This window comes from Balaenoptera acutorostrata, chromosome 12, assembly GCF_949987535.1.
Source record: "Balaenoptera acutorostrata chromosome 12, mBalAcu1.1, whole genome shotgun sequence".
Taxonomy (NCBI): Eukaryota; Metazoa; Chordata; class Mammalia; order Artiodactyla; family Balaenopteridae; genus Balaenoptera; species Balaenoptera acutorostrata.
This window is the reverse complement of record NC_080075.1, coordinates 72411902-72418370: the sequence shown is the minus strand read 5'-3', so window position 1 is coordinate 72418370 and position 6469 is coordinate 72411902. Positions and strand designations below refer to the sequence as shown.

At 42.3% G+C, this 6469-nt stretch overlaps 1 pseudogene; it reads right to left on the bottom strand.

Moving 5' to 3' along the window:
- Window positions 1-5036: 5036 nt before the first annotated feature.
- LOC102997650 (cAMP-regulated phosphoprotein 19-like) lies at window positions 5037-6004 on the bottom strand (annotated as a pseudogene).
- Between the last annotated feature and the right edge of the window lie 465 nt (window positions 6005-6469).

Sequence of the window (6469 nt, the reverse complement as noted above, 5' to 3'; positions counted from 1 at the left end):
GTTAACTAAATAAACAGGCACTAACGTGTAGAGCAGCAAAAGTGCCTATTGTTGCTTCTCAAGTGAAGGGCACTTGGGAATGTTGTGTTTGGTGGGATGGGAGAGTCCCTGCCTCTCTCCAAATTAGCCAGGAAAACAGTGTGATTTCAGATGCTGCCACTACAGAGATCTGATCACATCACTTAACTCCCCTGCTGCCCACAGAACCAAGGCCAAACCCCCGACGATGACATCCTGGTTCCTTCCTTCCTGGTTACCTGGCCCCAGGCATCCTTCTAGTCATTGCGCTCATTTCTTCACACACTCTAGCCCCAGAAGGATGCTCACTGCTCATTTTTTTCGACACCTCTCTGCATTTGCTTCTATTCTTCTCCTGGTTCCTCCCACTCTCCCTGTCTCAAGTAGACATGGGAGGGGAGGTAGGATTGAAGAGACGGAGAATGGCTGGAGCAGGGTTCCCTAGTACAGAAGGTGCTCAGTTCATATTTGTCAAAGTGAGTGGGGCAGCTGCCTTGTGTTAGGAGCTCCTGCTGGCGGGGGGGGGGGGGGGGAGAAATATACAGAGATTCAGAAGCTCTGGCCCTCAGGGGACTTAGATGCCAGCAGGGAGGCAGACCAGTGATCCTGGTGCAGGAAACATAATAGGTGCTCTTAAGGGAATCTGTGGAAGGTAGAAGTGGGGTAGGATGGGGAGTATAGGGTCAGGAGAGACTTCATCCAAAAAGTAACTGATACTCTTCCAGAAAGGGCAGACCCCAGTGAAGAGAGATGGGGCTGAATTAGGAGAGTGAGGCCAGACTATGGAAGGCACTGAATGCCAACCCGAGGATGCCCACTGCTCACAGATTGAATCTGGTTGGTGCCCCCAGGTCCTGCCAGCTTTTAGTCTGGCTGCCTCAGGAAGTTTTTGCTGTAATACTAAGCTGTTGAAGCAGAGGACCCAATTTTGAAGCTGTCCCATCTGCCTGCAAGTGTCTGAGCTTGTGAAGGTACCAGCTTTTTGCAGCCTTCTCCAGCAGAGTCTCCCTCCCTCAAATGCCCATGTTCCCAGGCCCCTGGGACACGTCAGGGAGCCAGAATCACTGACACTGTAGACAAGAACGGTGGCTGTACTTCCCAACTGTAAGTCAGGCAGGACATAGGTAGGACAGTGGGCTGGACAATGGGCAGTCAGAGACCTCTTAACACAACAGAGGAGGCGGGGAACAGCATCCAGATCCTCGGGGTTGAATCCCAGTGCTAAGAGCTGGGAATGCGGTGTTGACCAATGCAACATAGACACTGTGGCTAAAGCCCCGGGAGTGTAGATATTCAATAGATTTGTTCTTTTCCTCCATCTACTTCCCTGGGTTAAGAATCTAGGTTAAATGGCTGTACCTTCTCCCAGCTGCAGAAAGAGGATGAGTGCCCCTCCCACAAGGACTATACCCTTTCCATTTGGGCTTCCAGGATGATCTAATTGTTCTTCACTTTAGTAAGGCACAGAGGGCTCATTACGTAAATTCAGTCAAACATACACACCCCAGATCATGAATTACATCTGTATTAATAAACATTTTAATTAACACTTACCAACTGCCGACGAAGTATGAGGTGTAAATAACACGTGGATGCAGGTTGAAGTAATGAGACTAGAAAGCCACTGCTTCCTTTCTACTCCATTCAAGAATTTCAAGAAACAGTGTACATGCTATCTCTTTTAAAAAGTAATCATAAGTTCTGAAGCCCGAAACAATCAACAATACACAAATACTTACCATTGTTTGCCATTTAAATGTAAATATTTATTAATAATTGAACATTTGTTTTTTGTTTGTTTGTCTTGTCTTTGGCTATGCCTCGTGGCTTGTGGGATCTTAGTTCCCCGATCAGGGATTGAACCTGGGCCCTTGGCAGTGAAATCGCGGAGTCTAAACCATTAGACCGCCAGGGAATTCCCAGTAATTTAGCATTTGTATGGTGCCTCTCTTCTCAGATTTATTCATTCATTTATTCAACAGATATTTGATAGAGGCAGCAGGCATTGTTTTAGGCACCAGATTACTGCAGTGAGTGAATAAGACAAAATTCCTGATCTTAAGATGTTTACATTCTGGTGAAGATAGACAATAAGGAAATCAACAAGTACACAAATAATATTAAATGGTGATAAGTGCTGTAGGAAAATATAAAGCTGAGTAAGGAGAATAGGGACTGTGTGTGTGTACTGCTTTTTTACATAGAGTGGCCTCACTGATTAGGTGACATATGAGTGACAGGATTTGTTGATGGATTAGATATACGGTGTAGGAGAAAGAAGCGTCAAGTTGGCTGCCGGGGTTTTTATTTGAGCAACTGGAAAAATGGAATTGTCACATACTGATTTAGAGGAAGCCTGTGGGGTGCAGCAGAAGTTTGGGAATTTGATTTTGGACGTGTGATGTCAAGTAGGCAGTTAAATACACTAATCTGAAGTTCGGAGGGAAGGTTGGGACTGGAGACATAAATTTGAAAGTCTTCAGCTTGTAGATTTTTAAAAACAAACCAGATGTGACCATCAAGGGAATGAGTGTAGACAGAGATGAGATTCAAGGACTGGATCTGCCTTCATGACCTCATCACCTCTCAAAGGCCCCACTTGCAAACACCATCACACTCGGGATTAGGTTTCAACACATGAATTTAGTGTGGGGCTGGGGGGTGGGTGTACACAAACGTTCAGTCTATGGCAGATACTCTGTAACTGTGGTCCCAAATTGTTTCTGAAGTGTTGTTTCCTATCTCTGAGGCAGCAGAGGTCTGAAGTGGTCTTCTGCTCCAGGCTGTTCCTGCTGCTGCCAAGGTGTCTCCAGGGCTCTCTCCTAGCTGGACCAGTCCTCTGCATGGTCAGACAGTGTGAGAAGGAAGTACGTAATGGAAAGTATGACAAAAGGCTGCAGGGCCTGTGGGTGGGGTTTGAAACCTCAAACTGGAATCCAGAGCAACAGCTCTGGAAGAGAATGTGGCTATTCCATAGTCCAGAGTTTCTGTGACCTGTGGAGTCTAAGATTCTGAGGACATCCCTCAAGAGATGAAGCTTTATTTTACACTGTGAGCTCCGGAGACAGATTTCATTTGAATGAAGATTCTATGGTTTAAAATAAAGCTTGAAATCCACTAAAATCTAGTCCAGTGACTGTGCATCAGATTGTGGCTTCTACCAAAAGGAATCAGAGTACCTTGGAGAAATGGCTGATTCCAGGTTTGGGCCAGGGAAAGTACAAGGTTAACCTGAGACAGCTGGTGACAGAAAGCAAGGAAGGAAGTGTGTCAGAAGAACACTGGGGACTTCCCTGGTGATGCAGTGGTTAAGAATCCTCCTGCCAAGGCAGGGGACGTGGGTTCGAGCCCTGGTCCTGGAAGATCCCACATGCCACAGAGCAACTAAGCCCGTGCGCCACGAATACTGAGCCTCCACTCTAGAGCCCGTGAGCCACAAGTACTGAGCCCACGTGCCACAACTACTGAAGCCCATGCGCCTAGAGCCCGTGCTGTGCAACAAGAGAAGCCCGTGCACCACAATGAAGAGTATGCCCTGCTTGCTGCAACTAGAGAAAGCCTGTGCGCAGCAACGAAGACCCAACACAGAAAAAAATAAATTAATTAATAAATTTATTTTAAAAAAAACAAAACATTGGACCAACTTGAAGGGACGCCTAATGACCTACTTTGGGAAAATTCAAACATCAAAAATAATAATGACCATGTTTGATTATAAAACAATGAATAAAAATCCATTAAAGTGATAGTAAAAAGTTAAAGAAAATTACAGAAAGGGGAAAACCTCTTTGGCACCACTGGAAGTGACTCATGCTAAGTTCTTACTCTGAATGTTAGTAATTAAAGAGAAAATAATTAGCATTTACCCTGACTTTTTAGGAGGAACTATAATTCAGCCTCAACTGGTTATAGAAAACTCTGCTTTTATTTATTTATTTAATTTAAAAAAATTTGTGGTCGTGCTGCACAGGCATGCAAAATGCAGGATCTTAGTTCCCCGACCAGGGATTGAACCAGAATCCCCTGCAGTGGAAGCACAGAGTTTTAACCACTGGACCACCAGGGAAGTCCCTAGAAAGCTCTTCTTTACAGAAGAAAACTAGCAAATGAATAAGAAGTTAAATGTTAGAAAAATTACCATTGTGTACCCCCAAATGTAATTCCTGAGTCAAAAAAAGATCATCAATGGATGCTAAAACCATGAGGAAAGGTTCTTGGGGAGCAGGATATTCTCATATGCCAAAGTACCATCCTACAGAAAACTGCAAAGAGAAACAAAATCTACTTTTACAACGGAGAGATCTAGAGATCACCCAACCTAGCACTAGCAGGGGGACAGCCTGACATTCTGGACCTCCTGATATGTTGGGATATGAAGCTGAGAGCATCGTGTCCTCTTGTCAAAAGTGTTTTAAATGAAATCTACTCAAGCCTTTAGACTTACCTTCCAATTTACAGGAAATACAGGGGATAGAAGAATAAGTAAAATGACCACATAAGAAAACAATCAGACAAATTCAGTATTCGAGACACTCCACAAGAAACTAGCTCAGTCTCTTTAAAAATTCAGTATCACGAAAAAGAAAAAGTGAGGGGTTTTGTTTTAGATTTGAAAGAGATTAAAGATTTATGACAACTAAAGGTAATGTATGAACCTTGACTGGACATTTTTTTTTGCAATTTTATTTTTTTAAATGTTTTGGCCATGCCACATGGCATACAGGATCTTAATTCCCCAACCAGGGATTGAACCTGCACCCCCTGCATTGGAAGCACGGAGTCTTAACCACTGGACGGCCAGGGAAGTCCCAGACTGGACACTGTTTTTGAAGAAACCAGCCATAAAAGACAATTTGCCTCTGGCTTAGAGACTAGGAAACTATTAATTTTTTTTGAGAGGTTGTGCAAAACTACTGTATTTACAAAAATGGCACAAAAGTGAATTCAACAGTTGATGCACATGCACACTTCATTCACATCTTCAACAACAAAAGGTATTCTGACACTATAAAACTAAATAGGAATACTAGCTTCAACAGCAGCTGTTAAGCATTAGAGTCACATAAGTTACACCAGAATGGGCAAATATTGCCCAAGTAAAATTCTATTGTTAAAGCTGAAACAGATTTAAGGCCATTCAAGTTCAAGCACAGGATACAAATCTTTTGAAGCCCCATCTATTTGTGTTTGAAATATGTGACCTTTCTTCTAACTTGTGGTCTTAAACTTCTGTTTTACAAAATCCAAAAGGAAAATACAGAAGAAATCAGTACAACAGAGGTTATGTTAAATAAGAGTAACATACAAAGCTATAACTAAGATGAATTAAAGAAAGCCAAAACATTAAAATTGTAAAACTTGCTTGTTACTTGTTGGAACCAGCCCTACACTAGGAGTTAGGTAATATATACAATTATTTTCAAGTAGATTACTTTATGTTGCTCTAACATGTTCTTTTTATCAGTGCACTGTTAAACTAATCAAAACTCTACACATGTATATTCCCTTACACACACACTACCACTACCTGCAAAGCCATAATTCTCAAATGGCTTAGTGAGTGAAAGGAAATAAAAAGCGGAGAAGTAACATATTAAGGAGAAATAATGGGAATTAGAAGATTCATGCAGTTCAGCTCTTTTCATTAGCCAGCCAGCTTGCTAGCAACAAGAGATGGTTTCCTTTGAGGAAGGTCCTGTGGAGTGGGAACGTGGTCACCAGTGACCTCTGTCTGATCCGGGCTGCAGTAGGAAGTTGCTTGTTCTTCATTTTTCCTTTGGCCATGTTGTAATCCCCAGAATCAAAATATTTTTGCCCTTTCTGCAGTCTTTCCTTAAAATACCTGAACCTCCAGGCTTTTGTCCCAGATGAGAGTATCTTGCTTTTAATTTTGCTTCTTCAGTTTTCTCTGCACTAGTCACTTTGTCTTCCATTTCCTTCTGCTCCTCCTCAGAGGCTGGAAGTCCTCAGGGACTTCCATGGACATACTGCTCCCTCTTACCCAGCTTCTCCCCCAAACTATTAATTTTTTAAGGAATAAAAACACTATTGTAGTTATAATGATCTTATTCTTGAGAGATACGTAAATATTTAGAAGTGAAAGGTTATGTCTCCAATTTGCTTTTACACAGCTTAGCCAAAAACCCTAACCATATATATATGCATATACATATGCATATTTTAAAAAATTCCATATACATCAATATACATAGCAGAATCTTAACATTTGTTGAATTGGGTATATAGTTTGTTCATTATACTATCCTTTCTACTTTTTGATATATTCGAAATGCTTCTTCATAGAAAATTGGGGAGGGGGAAGAAATACTGTACAGACTCTGGGCCTCTCCTCTGGCATCCAGGTCTTTTAAAGGACCCTAGATGACTGATATACCTTCAGGAATGAGAATCACTGATCCAGTGCCCACACTGAGCCTGAAACTGAGGTCTG